We start from the raw sequence: 22,951 nt of genomic DNA on the forward strand, positions 1-22,951 counted from the left end.
ACAAAGATATTTTGTAAAACAAGAACCACCATAAGGTCAGTTAACATTATCTTTTTTTTTTTTTTTGAGAGGGAGGTAACACTGAAGAGCTACTCTCCAGCATATATGCATATATGGTACAGTATTGTTGACACAGTTACCCTCTGAGTATTAGAGGGTGCATTCATGTTCTAATGGGACGTTTGTAGCCTTTGACCAATGTATCTCTATTCCTCCCTGGCAACTACTATTCTATAGTTCTATAGTCTACAATTTTTTAAAGATTTATTTATTTATGCATACAGAACTGGGGTACAGGCCAGAGGTTCAGGGGCAGTGGGAGGATTCATCAGAGACAGAGTAGGGAACAGAACTGGCAGATCAATGAAGTATAAGGCTGAAGGGAGCAGCAGGCAAGACAGGAGAGATCTGCAGCACCATGTGTGTGTCACCTCCGGAGCCGGGGATGGAACTCATGCTGCAGTGGCTGCTGATAGCTTCAGAGTGCTGGGCTTTTAACCTATTGCACAACCATGAAGGAACTCCTCTACATTCTTGTCAAAAATTTATACTTCTTGTCTTGTCTTTTTGCTGTAGCCATCCTAGTAGGTGTGAAGTGATACTGTGTTGTCCCTAATGACCAATGATGCTGAGCACCTTCACCAGTCTCTGCTTTATCTTCTAATCCCTATGTGTTCCCTCTTTTTCTTCTTTCATTCTTCATAATGTATTCGTTGAAGAAGATAAGTAGTGTGTCCTGCAGAGTTTCCCATAGTCTGGGTCAAACTCACCTTCTTGTGTGTTTCCTGGTTTCCCCAAGAAAACCCAAGATAACATCTCTTGCTTCTAGAACTCCTCCCACAGCAATCTCTCATCCTTTAATGATATTTTTTTAGCCAAATTGTTTTTAAAGTATGAGTGTGTCCTTGCTCATTTGAAAGAATGGCTAACACCCTTTATATGCCCATGTGATTTTTCATCAACCACCTTAAGAACCTAAACTTTTTTGTTGCAGACTCAAAAGTTCAATTTCTGCTGAGCCGCATCTCAGTCTCTTTCCCAAGGCTGCAATCAAAGTGCTGGCCAGAGCTATGTTTCAAGTTTGAATCCATTTCCAATTCCCTTTCAAGCTCCTCACAGGGTTCTTTGATGGCCTCCTCAGGGGCTCTGAATATTACCTGAAGTTTCAGTTCCTTACCACATGGCCACTCCCACATAGGGAGAAACTGGCAGCTACCTTCCCTTACAACATGGCAACTGGGTTCCTTCAGGATGAATCAGCAAAAGAGTGAGGGAGGGCATTTAAGACTGATACCACAACCATTTGTAACCTAACTTCTGAAGTGACATCTATCACCTCTACGAATTTCTATTTATCCCACCTACTAAGTGCAGGACATCATTGTAGATGCAGGGCGACTGAAGACAGACAAGTTTTTTGTGTTTTTTTTAACACTTTCAAGTTGAGGGAGACAGACTAAAACAAATAAAAAGGCAAAGTCATTTAAGAATATGAGAAGTGTCATGAAATAATAAAATATGTTAATGTGAAGGTGAGTGACTGGCTGGGGTAGAAATAGGGTTATATTTTAGGTAGGGAGGCCAAGACCTCTCTGAAGTAATATTGCACCTGTGAACTGAAAGGATTAGGAGCAGCTCTACATGTGAAATCTGAGGAGAATTTACCAGGTAGAGGGAAGGGCAACATCCAGGGCATAAGGAGAGGAGCTTGAAGAGTTGGTGGAATCACGGGTTGTCCAGTGTAGCTTGTGCAGAGTGAGGAAATCCAAAAACCCTGGAAGACGGGCCAGGAGTAGGTAGGAGGCAGATTACACAGGGCTGTGTCACCCACGCCTGGTGAGTAATAGGGACTTTCTCTTGAAAGAAATGGAAAGTCATTGGAGGGTTTGAAGCAGACGGGAAACATGATCCAATTAACGATTTAAAAATATCCCGGGCCCTCCCTGGTGGCGCAGTAGGTTAAAGTGCAGCACTACGAAGCTGGCCTCAGCCGCTTCAGCATGAGTTTGATCCCCAGCCGCGGAGGTGACCCACATGGCGCAGCAGACCTCTCCTGTCTCCTCCACTGCTCCCCTCAGCTGTGTACTTCGTCGATCTGCCTGTTCTGCTCCCCACTCTGACTGTGGTGAATTCTCTCACCACTCCTGCACCTTTGCTTGTACCCCAGTTCTGTATGCATAAATAAATACATCTTTAAAAATAAAAATATCCCTGTGCCTGCTATAGAGAGTGTGTAAACTGAATTTTTGAATGGAGATACAGAACAATGGGAAGGTTTGGGATGGAGAGGAAGACAGAGAAGCAGATGCCTATTTGTACTCATTGAATCGTGGGGACTTTAGTAGATGATTATAACAGTGCACAAAGGTAGTTGTGGTATTTCTGGCTGGGTGCAAAGAGGATACCTAATCCAATTCCAGGCTTAGAAGTTGTTAGGCTGTGAGAGAGCGAGTGGCCGGCCTCCTTTAGAGAGGCCTGCTCAGGAAACAAGGTTTCAGTTAAGGCATCACAAGTGAAGAACATCCAGTGAGAAGATTGATGCTGGGAAGACCTATTTATCTGCCACCTATTACCTATAACAAAGATTGTGGAAGGCCTGTCTCTGATTCAGAGTACTCTCATCTAATATGAGGCAGAAAGAGACACAAAATTCTGAGACTTCTAATTTATTTTAGCAAGATAAGCTGCTTTTTAAAATTAATTTAGGCTTTAGGCTTCATTCTTTGAGCTGATGATGAGGTTATTAGCCAGCCACCCATCACAAATCTTCAACTGTTCATCCTTCAGCTGACAACTTCTCTGTAAACGACTTAGTGAGGGCAGTCTGCCTAAGGAAATGTTATGTTCCTGATTATGGACGCAGTGACCAGAGAAATAGCAGGCCAGCCTGGAAATAAGCAGGCCCACAACCAACTAGATGGGGGCCTGGATTTAGAGGTTCTTTTCCTTTATCTTGGACCAATGTCTCTCATCTTTTTCATTTTTGTATTAATGTTCCTCTAAGCAGCCTTTTTTAACACCCCTCTCCCCCAAAGTCTTTCTCCCTATGAGATTCTAGAATAAATCTGTTCATGTACTTACCCTTGAGAAAACCACACATCGCTGTAATATCTAAGTTCTTTTCACCCCTAAGAACCAATTTTTGACCCCTTGGGGGTTGATATCACTCACATTGAGAATACATTCCCTCTAATACAAAGAAGCATCTTCAACATGAAGACTTTAGGCACAATGTGGGTGAAATGTTTAAATTTGGGAGCTGGGAAAAATTGGGTTCCCCTTCGAAACCTGATCAAGTAAGGAACATATTGCTACTGTAGATAAAACTGTCACTAGTACTTAATAAACTGGAGGTCAAGTTTGGAAATTTGTTTTCTGAACGTGCTTATTTTCTTCGGCTGGTTCTATTGGGACCTTATGGTTCCTCTTGATGCCGATAACAGGGTGGAGTTCTGGGGTAGTTAAATAGACCTAGACCAAAAGGTGACTATCTTGAAGAACACTGTTTTTCCATGAAACAAACCTCTCTCACCACAAGAACTAGCAGTGCTACTGGGTGGAATCTTCCATCCTTTGTGTGTGTGCTAAGCAGCCTGTGCATTCCTGCCTCCTTCCTCCAGCTGTGGCTCCTCCAACCAGCTCACAGAGGAGCTCCTGCAACTCTCCAGGAAGGTCGCCCTTTCCCATCTTCTCAAACACTTCTTATTAACTGAAAGGCAACAGTGCAGCTAAGGGCTTGCACTGAGGAGTCGGATCGTTCCGAGATCAGTCTCTGTGTGAACTGCAACAAGGGAGCTGGGAGCTCTTGCCTGGGGAATGGAGATGGGGGGAAAATGCCTGCCCCGCTCCTGCTCCCACTAAGGCTAGTAGAACCTAGGCAGGCTTCCATGGCCAGATGCTCTATTATTAACTAGGCTTTGGTTTACCTGAGCTACCTGTCCCTGCTAAGCAGCAGCAAGCCGTCCACCTCAATTTTCAAGCCTATGTTTATAGTACAGAGGTCTTAGATAGACTGCATCTATAAAGAGAATCATTGAATAGCTCTCTCGGGCTGGACTATCTTATTTTTTTCATATTCCAATCATACCACGCCTGCTGAATGCTAGCCAAGACAATCTAATCTGGGAATAAAGTAAGATCATTTCTTGGAGACTCACATGTTGGCCCCATATGATGGATGCATTTTCCTGAGCTCACTGTTGCCCCCTAGAGAAGGGTCCATAGAAACTGAAGGATCCCACCAGATAACACAAGATGGACCCATCTAGCAACGTTCTTGATTCTGACCTAATGGGTCTCACACTTCAGCATATATCAGAAGTCTAATGAGCTTATCTATACGGAGGACCCAAAGATTCTGGCTCAGAGGTCTGCAGTGAAATGTAGGTCTTAGGATTTCTACCCAGCTGTGCGAATGACCCAGAGGCTTAACATTCAGGACTAGAGTTTGTGAAAGTTCTTTCACGAGCTCATAGTTGTGGTTCAGGAAATTTGTGGCCCACCAGTTATCAATGCAAATTGTGGCTTTGCTGCTTTTGTACATGTTGAGGCCCAAATAATTAAAAGAGGCTGTACTAGAGAATGGTCAGAATATACTGTGTATTTCACAAGAAGAAACAGTCAACAGATATTGACTCAGTCAACAAAGAGCCCCAAGGATCTCCGGCCATTAACACAACAGCATGATCCAGTGGTCTTCAGAGAACAAAAGCTTATGAGGTCTTCATGGCCAAGTGACCATTACCCAATAACACAGTCTTCTGAGGCAAGTTCCAGTCTAGTCACCCTTACCTACAGCCTCTTCCAGCAAGATTGGCCCCCTCCAAAATCCTGCTTTGCATGTGAACCACTCTACCCTTTAACCACCTTCCCCCTTGGAGTAAGCATGTACTTTGCTTGTGTTTAAATGGAAGGAGAAAGGATGGGGGAAGTAGGGAGAAAGATGAAGAAATTTAGGAAAGGTCATTTTCGATCATCAGTTAAAAAAGGGATAAAGATAACTGCATGGGATTCTCCCTTGTCTTCAGGCATGCACACACTCAGCGCGGTGGCATTCTAATTAAGCACATGGTATAATTTGAGAGTCCTCTGCACTAAAGTGTGTAGACTGAAACATCTATATGAAGGATAATCTGGTAATATATAATGAAAGTTACAAATGCCTATGCTATTTGAAGCAGCTTCCCCACTTTTAGGAATGTATCATAGAACTATACTCCTACATGTGTAAAGAGTATTCATTGGCAAGAGATGGAGGAAAACCTAAATAAATAGCTGTTGGTACTAGTCTGGTTAAATAATCACAATAATTCATACAAAAGAATAGTGTGCAGCTGAAAAAAATGACTGATCTCTTCAAGTATTAATGGAAAATATCTCCAAGACATATGAAAAAAGGAAAAAACAAGATCCTGCACAATGTATATGATGCACTACATTTGTGAACAGTGTACATGCATGTTTGCTTCTGATTATATGGATTATCCTGAACAGTGCGTAAGGAACTGTTAGCAAAGGCCAAATAAGACAGGATTGGAGACAAAAATGGGGGCAAATGCCAAAAAGAGGTGGTCCAAAAGAAAAGTTTGGGACAAGCTCCATAACCTAGTCTTGTTTGACAAAGTCACATATGACAAACTCTGTAAGGAAGTTCCCGACTATAAGTTCATAACCTCAGCTGTTCAGAGAGACTGAAGATTCATGGTTCCTTGGCCAGGGCAGCCCTTCAGAAGCTCCTTAGTAAGGGACGTATCAAACTAGTTTCAAAGCACAGAGCACAAGTAATTTACACCAGAAACACCAAGGTGGAGATGCTCCAGCTGCTGGCAGTGATGCAAAAGCAGGTCCACAACTTGTACGTTTTGAAAAATAAAACTATAAAGTAAAAAATAAATAAATAGAAGCTTTATAGTATAGAAGTTCTCAAAAGATTTAAAATAGATCTGCCATGCAACCCAGCAATTCCACTCCTAAGTATTTACCCCCAAATATAAAAACACTAATTTGAAAGGAAAGCCCCATGCCCATGTTTATAGCAGCACTGTTTATAATAGCCAAGATAGAGAGACAATATAAGTGCCTAAAAACAGACAGGTGGATCAAGAAGATGCGGTAAATATACCCAAGATGGAATACTACTCAGCAATCAAAAGATAAATCATACCATTTACAAAACATGGTTGGAGTTGCAAAGGCTTATACTAAGTGAAATGAGCCAGAGGAAAGATAGATATGGGATGGTGTCACTTATGTGTGGAATATGCAGAAAACAAAGGGTGAGACAAAAGCAAACTTTAAAACCCACCCTTAAAACTGACGATGGGTTTTTGACTTTCTGAGAAGAAGAGGGTGGGAGATAGGTGAAAACAGGGTAATGGGGGGGAAGCACAATGGACTATGGTGGAGGATTATGGTGTCTTCGTGGGGGGAGGGCTACTGTGAGTATGCCTGAAGGGGGAGAGTCCAGCATTGTCAAAACACTAGCAAGAGTGTTAAATAATGGTATTTTATAGTAAAAAATAAATAACATGCTTTAAAATGGAAACTAAAGCATGCAGCAGGCAGGCAGGCTCTAGCTGCAGTGTGAAGGCTAGGCTGGTGGAGTGGAGAACTGGAGTGGAGATTCCCCTCTGAGAAGTATGGTCCCCTAGGGGAAATGTAAGTCCACAGCCCAGCACCCTGCCAGCATAGGACCGAAGTCCTCCTAGAGGTATTGAGACCCAGGCATGTTATTGGTGCTCACAAAATTTGACAGATGAATGGATGGGATATATTCCTCAGGTGTGTTGGGGTTTATATATTTAAGATTGAGAGCTACTAAACTATAGGCTGCTAGACTACCCTTAGGGGAGCAGTCCTGAGTGACCTCTTTACACCTCACAATCTACTTCATTCATTCTTCAATGCCTGGTTCCAAGGCTAACTCTTCCATCGGGATTTCCATGATCTCCATCTCTGAAACCCAAACCCCACCTACCATGGATGAAAGCTCATTTCTTTCCACTATGCTCCCAAAGCATTTTCCTTAATCTGTTCTTAGAGAATGTATTTCCACCTAATTTATTGTTTAGATAGTAATTTGCATGTCAGTAGATCGAAAAGAACATACTGGCTAGTATGCCTTTTTTCTCCATCTCTGCCTGTACCCCCCTCAATATCAGCACAATGACTATAGCTGATGCACACTAAAGGCAACACAGATCTCCTTACAGGGCATACTGGGCGGGAGTATGCTCCAGATTGTACCATAGAAGATATCAGCACAGTGGGCAATAATTGCCACAAAAATAGCCCTTAATTGGGCTATATTCTTAGTCACTGATTCACTCAGATGTTTGCGAATGTGTCTTACCAGACACCCAGCACTAGCAGATGGCTCAGTAAATAGCCTGCATTTTCTAGATCCCCTTTCCAGTTCTCTGGGCCTGTAGCAGGCTAGTATCTTCATGCTTCCCCTCCTTCTACCCAAGCCCATAGCAGACTCACTTCCCCCTTTTCCCCAGGTGTAGCCTCAAAAATTCCTCCAAAAAGGTTAACAGCACCCACCAGTCAGCAGGGATTGGCACACAAAGCAAGACCTTCTTGCACCATGATGGATTCATACCCCCTGGAGGAGAGCACCCTGCCAGTATATGACCCAAGTGCCCCAAGGCACTTGAGACACAGGCATACCCTAGGCCTGGGAAAGTTGTAACCAAGCTGCTTGACACTGATCAGTAAGTCTCTGGCAGTGCTAAGCCCTGACCCATGAGCTAGCTTGCCCTACGGTTAACCTGAAGGCAACAAGAACGCAGTTAACTGGAATCCAATTCATGGACACCTCAAGTCACTGCAAACCTACATACCTTCTTCCTTTCTCTGACCTCCCTACCAAGCAAAATACATTCTACTCGGAAGAAAAAGAAAAAGAGAATGAAGCAACCTCTTATTTGAATTTCTGTTTTAAAATGTCACCCGTGTGTGTCTTCAGGTCTGGCCATACCGGGCCTAATTCCTTCTCTAGCGTGATTTCCATGGCCATGTCTGGATAGTAAATGGGGTTGTTCACAATAACATGGGCAACTACAAAATACTCAACAGAGACTCAAGGAACAGTCACACATTTATGAACCATAGCCTTCCACTAATTTAGATAAGGATATGCAAACCACAGCCTGCAAGCCCAAAATCCAGCTCTCTGCCTATTTTAACAAAGTTTTGTTGGCACACATCCATTTGGTCATTTATAGAAAAGGCTTGCAGATCCTTGCCTTAAATCTCCCTTGGTCCTAAACCAGTGATTGATGCTTCCTCCTTTGTTCCCCCTTTTCTTTCTCCTTGCCTTCCAGCCCTGCCAACATTCACTACTGAAGGGAAGCCAGGACTGGTTGGAAAAAGGAGCTGAAGTATGGGAAATCAAACTTAAATACTCTTCAGTGGTTGAAGTACCTTAATGTGGAACACAGAGCCAGAGAACTGTGTACTTCTGGGAGTATATTTGTGTGGGTGTGGGTTAAAGTCAGTGTGAGAAAGCATGTGTTTGAAATGGTGTTTTCATGTACATGCACCAGAAGGTGTGTGGACTCCGAGCATCGCTAAATCTCAGGCTGAATTGGGAGCGCCTCCTGTTCCCTCCCAACCCGAGCACCTTCATGGGTGTAGTTCCATATTCAGTTAGGGGTTGAGCCTTGTGTAAAGATGGTGCAGGACAGGATCCAAAGGGAAATTCTCTTTAGACATCACTTCTCTCTGCAGCTCCTCTCTTTCTCTTCTTTGCTAGTTTAGTCAACAACGTGGGAAGCTAGCTATTATGAGAACACCAATTCAGAGACAATTCCTGGACCATAGATAAAAGCTTTAGCTAATAGTGGACATGGAATATTGATTTGTTAGCTTTCTCTGTCTTTTCAATTGCTGTGAGTGGGTGGTAGCTGGTTTAATCGAGCCATCAATTTGGAAATTTCCTAAAAGAGAGGAATGGAGATGGACTGGACTGGGGCTGTAGGCAGGGTGGTGATTTAGGCGCTGATGACACAGGACAAGATTATATTAAAACCAGCCCATTCTAGTCAGCCTGCAGGTTTTATGAAGGTCCATTAATACACAGATTGGAATATGAGGTGCTCAGATGATAAGAACTGAATGGTCTGGCTGAACTGGAAGCTTTGGCAATTAGTTGCTTTTGTTGCTCAGGAAAACAGATCTGCCTTTAATCAGAGAAAGCTGCTTGGAAGAAGGGCTAGTATGGACGAGTTTTAAAGGACAAGCTTGATAAACTTGGTTTTTATGAAACAGAGAGAATCACCAGGGGTAAGGAGTGGCCTGGTACATACCTTCAAGAAAAGGCATCAGACACTAGTCACAGTCAGGAAGGATACTGACAATGACACCACTTCGAGTCAGCGCTCTGTCTCCTGGGGAACATGATGTTAGCAAATGTCCCGAAGTTTGCTACATCACTTGTTATGTCCTCGCTGTCTCCACTCTTCTGCCCGTCAAGACAAGCCCATAACTGGAACTGAGGTGTGTTCATTTCAATTAAAGAGTGAAGGATTGGGAAGACTACATCTATTACCTCTCTAAGTGATATTTGCATTTTGATAAACTAGTGCTTCTTTAATCATGGGAATTTAGTTAGGAGGGGAGATACCCAGAAATGTTCGGGGGGGGGGGCAAAAAAATTTCTCCATCCTGGCCCTCCCTGGTGGCACAGCGGGTTAAAGCACAGCACTGAGAAGCTAAAGCCACTTCCGCATGAGTTCTATCTCTGCCTGCCCCGGAGGTGACCACATGGTGCGGCAGACCTCTCCTGACCCGCCTGCTGCTCCCCTCAGCAGTGTACTTCGTTGATCTGCCTGTTCTGCTCCCCACTCTGTCTCTGGTGAAGTCTTTCGCCACCCCTTAGTCTCTGGCCTGTACCCCAGTTCTGTATGCACAAATAAATCTTAAAAAAAAATTTTCTGGGCCCTCCCTGGTGGCGTAGCGGGTTAAAGCACAGCACAAAGAAGCTTAAGCCACTTCCGCATGAGTTCGATCCCGCCTGCCCTGGGGGAGATCCACATGGTGTGGCAGACCTCTCCTGACCCTCCCGCTGCTCCCCTCAGCAGTGTACTTCGCGATCTGCCTGTTCTGTACCCCGCTCTGTCTCTGGTGAATCCTCTCACCTCTCATCTCTGGCCTGTACCCCAGTTCTGTATGAATAAATAAATAAATCTTAAAAAAAATTTCTCAGCCCCTTGAAATCTCATCAATCTTGTTGGAACTCTCTTTGTTCCTGATTCTTCATTTGTTTCATGGAAATAATAGCATTATTTGCTTAAATTTATTTAGATCATGCATGTAAAGTATTTAGCACAGTGCTTGGCACATTATCAGAATTCGTCAACTGTCAGATCTTTCTTTATCTTGATTACACTGCTTATGCATAGTGCCAGCTTTGAATAAAACACAGTTTTACCCAGGGTGCTGCTGCACTGGAATTATTGGAGGTTGCACATCCAATTATGCAATGGACTAGAATAGGCTGAGAGGGAGACTCTGATTATATTAAAGCAGGGGCTGTTGCATGGGGGAATCCTAAACAGATTACTTCTTTTCAGTGGGAAAAGGTGAAGAGGATGCCATCAACAAGTGTAATTCAAGGGGCCTTCCTGGTGGTGAGGGGGTTAAATTCTCAGCCCTGTGAAGCTGATGAAGCCAAAAATGCAGCCCAAACAATCCCATAAAATATTCTGCTACCTGTTAGTCTGTCTACAGCACTCCTATGACAACAACCTCGCATCAGGGGCCACCTGAAGCCTTTCTTTTTTCCAGGAAAAAAGCTTTCCTACATATCTGCCTTGCCTTTGAGTCTCTGACTTAAACTTAAGTGATGGCAGCTGACCCTCTTGCTATAGCAAGCTCAGAATGAACATTACTTTGTTCTCATCTGTTTGTTCTTCCTTTTTTCTCACAGTAGCATCCCAAGGGCCACAAAGCTAGTAAGTGGCAAACACCAGTCTAGCATACCCCAGAGTCCCAAGTCCTTAACCAATATGCTCTACTGTCAACCCACACATACTTTCAGGATGTTTTCAAATTACACATTTTTGGAAACATTTATATTTCAGTTATTTATGCATATAAAATCTGGGGTACAGGCCAGAAGTGCAAGGGGCGTGAGAGGATTCACCAGACACAGAGTAGAGAGCAAAAACAGGCAGAACTATTGAAATACACTGCTGAGGAGCAGTGGGCAAAACAGAGAGGTGTGCTGCACCATGTGGGTCACCTCCCTGGCTGGGGATCGAACTTGTGCTGCAGTGGCTCGTCATAGCTCGATAGTGCTGTCTTTAACTCCTGCACCAGTAGGGAAGCCCTCTCACTGGTTGGTTTTAAGTTAAAAGCAGAGACAAAATTAGAAAACTTGTTAATTGAGCCCTGGCTTTTTGGGGGCAATTGCTATAGGGTTTATTATTTGGCTCCAGGATTGTTACTAGAGATAGTATTCTAACTTTTATAGCAGGCTGGCTTCCTAAACTGCTTAGTGTAGAAAACGGCTTGGGTTTTTGGCATCTAAATAATTTGCCCAAAGTTACGAAACTAGCGTGTGGAGCCAGGAAGTTTGGCGACAGTCTATGCTTGGACCATCACTGCTGTCCTCACAAGGGTTTGTACATGCCAGTATTAAAAATAGCTTTAGGAAAGAATTGAGTAAAAATATTGATATTTTTTCCTGGAGATTTACTTAATAAAGGGTAAGATAAAGATATTTAGGTCTTCAGGACATCCTTAGTCCTTTAGCATGATGTCAGAGCATCATGGCCCCGCCCCCACCCTATTCACCTGCTAAAGTTGACTTTGCTATCCGTGGGAAACTGCTGCCTCAGAGACGCCTTTATTAACCATCCAAGGTTGGCTGCATCCACCTTTACTCTCACCTGCTCCTATACTTATCACAATTGATAATGTGTGTAATTATTTTAAAATTATTTTCCATGCAGTAGAGTTGAGTAGTTGCCACAGAGATCATGTAGCCAGCAAAGCCTAAATAATATTTTCTAGTGGTCCTCAAGGGCCAAAATTTGCCAACCACTGGCTAACACACGGGATATTCAACCGACATTGCATAATGAATGAATAGCCTCATTACTTATTTAACATTTATATATCACTTAGTATAATCAAACACTGTTTCAAGTGCTTTACATATATTATTTATACCTCATAATGACCCAATATGCAGGTGGTATTGTTATTCCCATCTTAGAGAGGAAGAAATTGAGAAACAGAAAGGTTTAGTACCTTGCCCAAAGGCACACAGCAGGGTAAATAACAGGGCTGGGATTAAAATTCAGACATTCAGGCACCAGAGTCCATGCTACCTATGGTGTGTAGACACACCATCTGTGGGACTTAACTTTTCTGGTGTTCTGCTGAGAAAACTGCTGGTGGTTTTGAGAAGGGGAAGGATGTGGTCAAAGCGGCTAAAGAAAATAAAGTAGCCTAAGTTCATATAGCCCCTAGGACTTGGTCGATGTCATGGAGATGCTAAAAAATATGAATTAGCAAAGCATCATTAAGTTCTCACCATAGTTAATGGATTCCAGATGTTTCCTACAACACTAAGCTAGTGCTGTTGTCTTCTGCCTATTTAGGACTAGTTAACACCACTGACTAAAACCTCCATTTACTCTGATGCTAGACCAGTTTGTTTTGCTCTGTTATGTGGGCAAACCTGTCCTCCCCATAGCCACCCATCTTCAAATACATCCCACATGGAACAAGGCAAAACAAGCAATTGGTATGATGCAAATTCATCCCCATTCCTGGAAAAATCAGAAGGTGCATGAACTACAGTCTTCTCAGTAGACCTTTTTTTCTGTCTGCACACTGCCTGAGCTGTATCCCAGCAGCTTGTAGGAAGGGACAGCAAATGCTGTCAAATGCAGTAATAGCTCGAAGATAAAATCCTGAACCACCAATGACAATGACTCATTGCCACTGGCTTGGGTCCTTTGTGGTGTGTTGGAGGAAGTCAACTTATTTGTACTGCTTGGCTGACCTTCTTTCACATGATTGAGCATGATGGGTGAGTGGAAGTGGCTAGTTGAGAAAGAAAATTCTGAGACAAAACAAGAGTGTCTTTTTCCTGAAAGAACAAGCAGGATGCCAGGATACTACATTCATACTGGGGGCCTAGACTGGGAACTCGGGTTCAATTCAGGGTTGGACCTGCATGGGGGCTTCCGAGCCTGTAGCCAGATGTGATCTGAAAGTTTGGGATCAAGGGGAAAGCTGGAAATTACATCCAGGCAGATAGACCAGAAATGCCAATCTCAACGGGCAGACCAAAGAGAGAAAATCTGGGCTTTTCAATGCTAATAATATGACCAAGCACAGCAGACACCCGGGAAGAGGGTTCAAATTCGGTGGAGATTCCCTGAAACCAGAGGACAGAGTTACAGCAGTTTTTTTTTTTAATTTATTTATGCATACAGAACTGGGATATAGGCAGGGGCGGTGAGAGGATTCACCAGAGACAGAGTAGGGAGCAGGACAGGCCAACTGATGAAGAACACTGCTGAGGGGAGCAGCGGGCATGACAGGAGAGGTCTGCCACACCATGTGCATCACCTCCGGTGCCGAGAATCGAACTCGCACTGAAGCAGCTGCTGCTAGCTTGCATTGCTGACTCCTAATCCATTGCGCCACCAGGGAGGGCCATGAAGCTTGGATGACTGGGCTTTGACACCTAGTAGGGATGACTCTCCCTACCACCACCAAAGAGAAACAGTTCAAAGTGGTCAGGAGCTCTAACTTTAACAGCAGCCTACCAGAATTAAAATCCCAACTGTGCTGCTTATTAGCTGCGTGGCCTATGGCTAGTCATTTAACCCAGTCTAGCTTTGTTTCATGTATCTATGAAAGGAAGAGGAAAAACACTGTAGTACTTACCTTGCAGAGATGAAAAAATAAGATAAATAGAAAGTGCTTTAGCATGTATTGGCAAGCATTTGTTGTTCCTTAGTACATTTATAAGAGCACCAAATTGTCTCAAAGGATAAATGCAAGGCAGTTCCAGAAAAAGCCCTGCATATCACCCACCCTCACAGTGCACCAACATGTTCCCTTGCAGTAGGAGGTAGGGTTGCACCAGTTGCATTGCTCCTGTGGCTGGCTCTGCAAAGGGCCTGGGGCGTGGGCCAGGGGTTAGCTGAAGTGTGAGAAAAGTGAAATCATTCTTCAACTTAATCTTCCCTAGGGATTTTTTTCTTTCCCAACAACTCTTATTCCTCCCAATGCACAGCTTGTACTAATATGATCTTGTGAAGTCACACAAGTTTGGGTTTTGGACACAATGTTTTCCATTGTTCTGAAATATCAAGATTACCCAAAAAAGGCTTGGTCACAACCCTGGGAGATGTAAGAAGATAGAGAGGTGTGGGTCTGAAAACCTTGTAATTTCAGAATGATGTGGTAATTCTTGGTAGAGATATTGCTAAAGAGAAGGCTCTACCTTAACTTATAAGCATCTTTGTCCATCCTTCCTGTTTTGGAAAGTGTTTAGACCACTGTTTCTCAAAGGATATTTTACTCACTGCTTACATCAATCTATAGGGGGGACCAGCTAAAGATGAAGATTTTGACATTTGAGTTCAAACATATAAAGCTCAGCGTCTTCAGCTACTCCCAAATGGATTCTGTTAGCCATTATTTGTGTGTGTGCATGATTTACTTTTCTCCTTCCCACTTTGCTTTTTTCATTTTTATTGAGGAAACATTGGTTTATATTATTTAAGTTTAAAGTTCAGAGACTTAAAAATGCTACACCTGTATATATCACATTATAATCACCACTATAAGTCTATTTTTCAAATACAAAATAGATTCTTATGACACAAAACTATAAAATATAAAAATTTATAAAGCCTCTCTCCCACTCCTATCCCCACACACCAAGTTGGCAAATCATGCCACTGTCACTGGCCATAAAAACCTATGTAGGCACCGCTAATCATTTCTTATGAATCCTTTCAGTGTTTCCTGATAAATTCAGGTGCGATAAATTCAGGTATATATTTTAGACCACCCCAAAAAAGTTAGTATTCCTTATACACTGTTATGCATCTTTTTACAAATGTAGTGTAATGTAAAGGTTGTTTCATATCTATTATAGAGAACTTCCTTACTATTTTTACAGCTGCATACTTTTCCATTGTGGGTGCTCCAGACTTCACTGACCCCATCACCTTTTTTTTTAAAAAAAAAGATTTATTTATGCATATAAGAACTGGGGTTCAGGCCAGAGGTGCAGGGGGCTGAGAGGATTCACCAGATACAGAGTGGGGAGAACAGGCAGATTGTTTGAAATACACTGCTGAGGGTAGCAGCAGGCAAGACAGGAGAGGTGTGCTGTGCCATGTGGGTCACCTCCCTGGCCTGGCATTGAACTCATGCTGTAGTGACTGCAGACAGCTTCTTAGTGCTGTGCTTTAACCCATTGTACCACCAGAGAGGGCCCCTTATCGCCTTTTTATGGATATGAACAGAAAGGTTCTTTGCAATCCTATGCTACTTCATAGTCAATGGATATAATGAATTATGTTCTATCTGCTTCAGTTTTCAGCTATAGCATAAATTTCAAAAATTGGAATTTCTTCTCTGATTCTGACACACATTGGAATTTAGAAACCACTGGCTTAGAGGATGCTGATGTGAAAGTGTTAATTTACATTTGATTAAACTATTAAGAGTCCTAGAAAGACAGTGCATGAGAGATTCTTCAAGATCTTCTTCCTCATTTTAGAGAGGAGGAAATTGATTCTCAGATGGGGAAGAGACTTTCCAAGGTTCCAGTGCATCTTGGTAGTAGAGCTGACATGGGAACCCAGGTCCCAGGGTTCCTAGGTCAGTGTTCTGCTACCTATGTTACCACCAAGAAACACACATGGAGAGCCCTGTGATGTGTACTGCAGATATGGCTGGCATAGCAAAGATGTGATGCAATATAACTTGTGTGAAATACGAGATAAGTGAGGTGGTAGAATAGGCAGACTTTCAGAAGATATCTGCGTTAAACAGGGAACATGTTCTAAGAACTATTGTGAACCACTGACCTTTTCCCCACTGAATGGAGAAATCCTATGCATCTAATGTAATTTAGATTCTCGGAGCAGGAGGCATTGAGTGTCCATGCATTTTATTTAATGGGCTGGCTGGAGATGAGAAAGTGTATCTAGTGACTTGTTACTTAAGACAAAGTTCCTGACGTGATTTGGGTTGGTAAATATTCATGGAGCCCTGATTCTTGTTTTGAGGATCCATTTCACAATGTAGAGAAAGCCTCCTCAAGAAAAATCAAAGTCTTCCAGAGGGACAAGGGACCTGTTAAATTCCCTCTATCCCAGAATCTCTTTCCCAACATTAGAGGTGATGCCGTCTCAGTCACCTTTAGTTCATGATGGAAGGTGGGATGGTGTCAAAACCTCCTCAATCTTGGGCTTTACAAATCCTTTCATAGGAGTTGCAATGCTTTTCAGCCAAATTTTAGCCAAAGAGAGAGAGAATTTTAATCCAGGCCAATCTTTTTTGTGGGCTCTTATGTTATCCAAATGTCTGATTTCAGTGTACAGTACATTCCCCTTACCACGGGAGCTGTATTGTAAGAGTCCCAGTGGATGTATGAAACCACAGAGTATTCAAGCCTCATACATGCTCTGCTTTCCCTCTCTATGCATACTGATTTCATAATAGTTTAATTTACAAATTAGGCTCAGTAAGAGATCAACAACAGTAACAGTAAAGTAGAACAAGCATTACAACATACTGTAATAAAAGGTATGTGAATTTAGTTTCTTCTTCAGAATATTTTGCTGTACCTAGAAATTATGGACCATGGTTGGCTAAAGGGAACGAGTATAGTAAGAGCAGCATGTCCCCTAGTTGTGTTCGGACAGGCATCCTGGGAGCCTGGGATTTTGAACTGCAGGGGCCGTGTGCACCAGACAGAGCAGATGCGTTCTTTACCCATTATCAGCCACTCTACAGTTCTAATTTTGATGAGAAGGAGACAATTGTTAAGTAGAGAGCTCGTCTCTTAACAGCTTAATCAACCATAGCTATAACAGCCTTGCTTTTTTGTCTGGTCAGCAATCACTTGTGTCTCCTGAGAGAGAGGAGTGGGAAAGAGCCTTCAAAAAAGTAGCAGGTAAAAGCAGCCCAAGGAAATTAAATAGTATTTTTTTTCTTTAACTTTGATACATAGATGGCCTAATGGAACCAAGAGAGCCCCCAGCTGGGAGCCCTTCACCCCCATTTTCAAGCAGGAAGATGAACTAAGATTTTCTAAGTTTCACCAAGGACTGCCTGATTGAAACCTACTACTTGCCTTTCCCAAGCCCTCCCCCCACACTCCCCTGTCCAGAATATACACGCCAGGACTGTTAGCCACACTTTTTCAGAGGACACATCTTCCTTAGGACACAGCTTCCAGAATCATCTGTAAAACTTGCTAAAAAATGCTTCACAACAGACTACTGAACCAGAAGCTCTGACAGTGGGACCCAGGCATCTGCATTTTTCTCAAGGATGTTGGATAAATATTACACCATGAAAGACAACACCTGTTGCTCTTAGTACAGGGGAGCTTTTATTTGGAGTTCCTCATCCTTCCACTCACATAGGTTCCATGTTGTAACCACATGTAAACAGCATGATAATAGCCAAGCCTATAAACTGAGCACTGACTGTAAGGGACACCCTGTGCCTAGTGTTTTGATTTTAGTTATTGCATACTAAGTCCTTGTAATTACAAGGCCGAAGACAGATCTGTAGCTCACAGATAAGAAAACTGAAACGTGGAGAGGTCAAGAAGAAAGTAGGCTACCAAATAGGTCTATCCATATACAAAGGCCATGTTCAAAGTCATTACTCTACCCTGCCTCCCACGATCATTTGATAACTGATTTTAATCGTCCTTGGCAGGTCTTGAGTCACCCCCAAGTGCAAGATGAGGAGTTGTCACTGCTGTGGAGGACTGCAGCATGTACACAATATCATTTTGTCATGACATTATTTTTACAAATCTTCATTCTCTGTCCTTGCATCCCATGTTCAGCACTCCTCTCTGCTTGCTAAAAGTAAGCCTGATTCTTCTGCCTTCCCAAACTTTCAGCATTCTGAGCACTGGTATTTATTTTGGTTATACACTGCTACAAAATGAATTTGGGCCCTCCATGGTGGCCATTGGATTAGAGCACAGCACTAAGAAGTTAAAGCCAGTTCAGCATGAGTTGGATTCACCGCCTGCCCCGGAGGTGACCCACATGGAACTGCAGACCTCTCCTAACACGCCCATTGCTCCCCTCAGCTGTGTACTTTGTTAGTGGGCCTGTTCTGCTCCCCACTCTGTCCTTGGTGATTCCTCTCACCGCCCCTACACCTCTGGCCTGTACCCCCATTCTGTATGCATAAATGAATAAATCTTAAAAAAAATGAATTCATCCAAAACCTGCTTTCTACCTAATAGATGTTTGATGGTCATGCTAGATGCTAGTGATAGCCTGTGCACTTCTCACACTGTTACACTGATATTACCACATACCTGCCACTGGCTTGTAAAGGAAAGAAATGCTTTAGATTTCCTAGAAGCCATGTTGTTGGTTGGGATTTGGAAACACATTCTGGCGTCAGAGGGAAGCACGGAGGCTTTCTTCTCTCTGATGCACACTGGGCAAGGTCCAAATCCAGGGCCTCTCTGCCTCCTTTCCCACTACCCAGCTGTGCTAACTGCCATGACCACACTCTCTGCTCCATAGACCCAGCCTGTCTCTACTGACAAGAGAAAGGAAAACAAAACTTAATGCCCCCCCCAACTTGAGCCATCCCTGGGGGAAATATCTTTGACGATGGGGTAAGTGTCCAGGCATCTGGAGCAGAATAGCAGGTGTAAAAGTTGCTGAACACATACCTCTTTTCCCTGACCCTAAGTAAAGCTACCCTAAGGTAAAACCATCAGTGGTTTTATATTGTGTTAACAACAACACCCAGGTGTTTGGATCCTGCTTGATTGAGATCAGGTGGACTTTCCAGACTTTTGTCTCCATAATGCTCCCATTTTTTCTCTTTCTTATTAGGGTTCTTGATGAAAAGCGGCAAAAACCAACTACAGCTCACCAAATCTAATAAAATATAACTAAAAAGGAATTTTCGAGGGATGTTGGGAGCAGGAGTCTCCCCAAATCAAAGGGAGTTTGGAGGGCCAGTCTCAGAACAAGACATAAATGAAGGGGTGCCAGTGGCCACCAGAAAGCATTTTTCTAGTAGGAACAGCTTGATCAGGACACTCGGTGATGATGGGTCTTGTTCAAACTACAGGGACTAGGTACTAATCACCCTTGTCTCGAGGTCCAGATTTTTAGTCCCAGGAGAGAGGGAAGAAAGAGGGAGGGTCTCAGTCCTTCAACCTCTGTGGTGATGCAGGATACTATATGCTACCAGCTCTAATCTTGAGAGATCCTCCTTCAACCAATTAGCAAAGCAATGTTCATTGGAGTCTCCCACACAATGTTTTTTCAAATTGTAGGTAATCACATTTGAAGTTATGAAATGAATTTTGTGGGTGTCCAGTTACCTTGTTTTAATTTTTAGTAGCTTTATTGAGGTATAATTGACATAATTACATATATTTACAATATCAAGTTCGATAAGCTTTGGCATGTGTACACACCTATGAAGGCATCGATGTGATCAAAATAACGAACATACCAATCAGCCCCTAAAATTTCTTCAAACCTCTTGGAAATTCCTTGTTCCTGCTCCACCCTGTCCTCAATCCTGTCTCCATACTTAGACAACAACTGATCCTCACTTTCTGTCAGTGTGAACTAATTTATGTTTCGTGGAAGTATAGAGTAGTGGTATCCTATAATGTATACTGCTCCTTTTTGTACAGGTTCTTTCATACACATTAAAATGTGTAATATAGGGCCCTCCCTGGTGGTGCAGCGGGTTAAAACACAGCACTTAGAGGCTTAAGCCACTTCTGCATGAGTTCGATTCCGGCCTGCTCCGGAGGAGATCCACATGGTGAAGCAGACCTCTCCTGACCCACCTGCTGCTCCCCTCAGCAGTGTACTTCATCGCTCTGCCTGTTCTGCTCCCCGCTCTGTCTCTGGTGATCCTCTCACTGCCCCTGCACCTCTGGCTTGTACCCCAGTTCTATATGAATAAATAAATCTTTTTTTAAAAATGTGTAATATAAAGTAGCAGAAAGCTAAGTAACAGTGTGGTTTCATGGAAAGTTGATCATGTGCTTAATGAACTTGATGATAGTAGCCAAGGAGATTTTCAAGTAAAGCTTTGAAAGTAGTACTGAGTTTCTTGCCACTTAAAGTAAAATGTGAGCAGACAGAGAGATCTATTAAGGAAAAAAAAAAAGTCAGGAATTGGTGGATTTGACTATTCTCAGTCTCTCTATAAAACAAAAAAAAAAAACACTAAAATTAAGAAATGGCTTCCCAGTTTTGTCTGGAAAAAATTATCTGAATGTGGAATTTTACAACTTTTTGGTAAAATCTCTGAAAGATCAATGGACTTAGAATGTTGTTTAGTAACACCAAGAGCCCACCAAAGCCATTGTGTGCTCATAGATCTTCTAATTGAATAATCAGGGCTCTAGACAGTTTAATAGCATTGGCTCTCAGCTGGGTCAGCGGCCTCAAGGTAGAGAAGGGGCTATTTAAAAGGGACTTTTACATTTGGTTTTGTTTATATACACACTCAGATGTATGCTCTAATGCAGCAAACCACAGTGAGATTCACAGAAGCCCTACGAAGCGTTTGAGAAGAATATCAGCAGGAACACAGATGCCTCTGGCTGAAAGGGAGAGATGGCACAAAATAACGAGCTAAGCCACAAATCTACTGATGGTAAATAGGCTGGGAAAACTCCTCTTCTGAAGACATGTGCTATCATTCATAAAAAGGAAGACTTAGATGGTGGAGCCAAGATCTCAGAAGGTGCAGTTAAATACCATGCAGAATTATTCCCAGGCTTCAATTTCTATGTCACTTTGAACATTCCCCTGGTATATTTCAGAATTGATATGGACCACTGTGCATCCCACTTCTTCCCATGTCAAACAGGGATGTCTATAGCAGTTATTCTATGCCTGTTACACCTTTGTCTATTGGGTATTTGTGTGGGAGTTAGGAGCAGATTACTTGTTGCTTCATTTTTAGAGATCTTCAAGTTGGAACTGGCAATTATATCTAAGAAACTATATCCAAGGAGCCTCAAGCTCTAGATATCATTTAAACAGAAAGATTCTGGGCTTTGAGCTATCATGAGGTAAGATTATAATCTTGGGTTGTGGAAAGAAAATGAATCACTGGGAACCAGAGGGCAGACAGTACTGGACAGTCTGCCATGACCCCTACCTCCTGGTATCAACCTTCTGTGTAATTGTTTCCCTTTGAGTGTGAGCTGAACCTAGTGTTTGCCTTTAGTTTGCCTTTAACAAAGGCAAACACTTTCCGAGAAAGGGAAGTAATGTCACTTCAATTTTCTATATCATTGTAACCTCCATATTGTTTTTATTCTCCCTAACTCTTTCAGTTGCTTGTCCTGATAAAAACAACTCACATGCTGTGAGTTTCCACATGAAGAGACTTAAATATGTATGTTGAGAACTTGACAGTGTGTTCCAGCTAACAGCCAGTGAGAAACTGAGGTCCTCAATCCAACGGCCAGTGATGAACTGACTTCTGACAACAACCAGTGAAAGATCATGAAAGTAGATCCTGCCCCATTTAAAACTTGAGATGACCTAGAACCCCAACACCATGCTTGCAGTCCTGTGAGAGACCTGGAATTGTATGACTCAGCTAAATCGCAGTTTGATTTCTGGTCCACTGTGATAATATAAATAGGTGCTGTTTAAAGTAGCTGTGTTTGGGTTAATTTCTTACATAGCAGTAGATAGCTAATACAATTGATGTCCTCAAATCACTATTTTTTTCCTTCTGCAATGTATATTCTGCTGTTAATCCCACTTAGTGCATTTCCCAGTTCATTTATTTCCTTGTATCTGTGCAGACTCATAGTTTTCTATTTAATTCAACATGTAACAGTAACTTACTTTCATTGTTTATTTTAAAGCACAAAATGTCCTTCTTTGGCCTGTGGCAGCTCATTAAAGCTGGCTTATATTTATTTTGACTGCTTCTATCAATCACTTTTTGAGTACTTGTTGCTTTAGAAAAGCATAATAAAATTTTCCAGGATCACACTGTACTTTTTCTGCCATAGTTTTGTTGGAACCAGCTATTTCTTGAAGGAGTCCTAATTCTTTTACTGGAGAATTGTACTTAGAAGCCAAGATTGGATGTATATACATATACACACACACACACACACACACACATATTTATTACTATAGCTAACCATGTAGATATTTACACAGTCCTATATTTATCTCTATACCTAGTCACATTTATATTTGCAGCATGTGTGTGGGGATGAATAATAACCCAGACTCTGTGTGTTCCCTTCCATTGGAAAAGGAAATTTGCAAGATATGATTAAGGATCTTAATATGAGGCTATTTTGTGGATTATCTGGGTAACCACCATGATCTTTAAAAGGGAGAGGCAAAGGAATGTTGGCTACAGAAAAAAGATGTGATGATGGAAAAGTGTTGGGGGCAGGGGTTGTCCTTTGAAGATGGAGGAAGGAGATCACAAATCAAGGAATGTAGGAGGCCTCCAGAAGTTGGAAAATACAAGGAAACAAATTCTCCCCTGAAGCCTCCAGAAGAAATGTAGTCCTGCTAACAACTTGATTTTCGACTTTTGACTTTGGAACTGTAAGATAATAAATCTATGTTATTTTAAGCCACTAAATTTGTGGTTATTGTTATAGGAGGAAACAAACACACCATAAGTTCTTATGAATACCTCCAAGTCTAGCACAGTGCTACAGGTTCCTTTT

The sequence above is a fragment of the Condylura cristata genome, unplaced genomic scaffold (genome assembly GCF_000260355.1).
Source record: "Condylura cristata isolate star-nosed mole 26May11 unplaced genomic scaffold, ConCri1.0 scaffold00019, whole genome shotgun sequence".
In the NCBI taxonomy this organism is placed as follows: domain Eukaryota; kingdom Metazoa; phylum Chordata; class Mammalia; order Eulipotyphla; family Talpidae; genus Condylura; species Condylura cristata.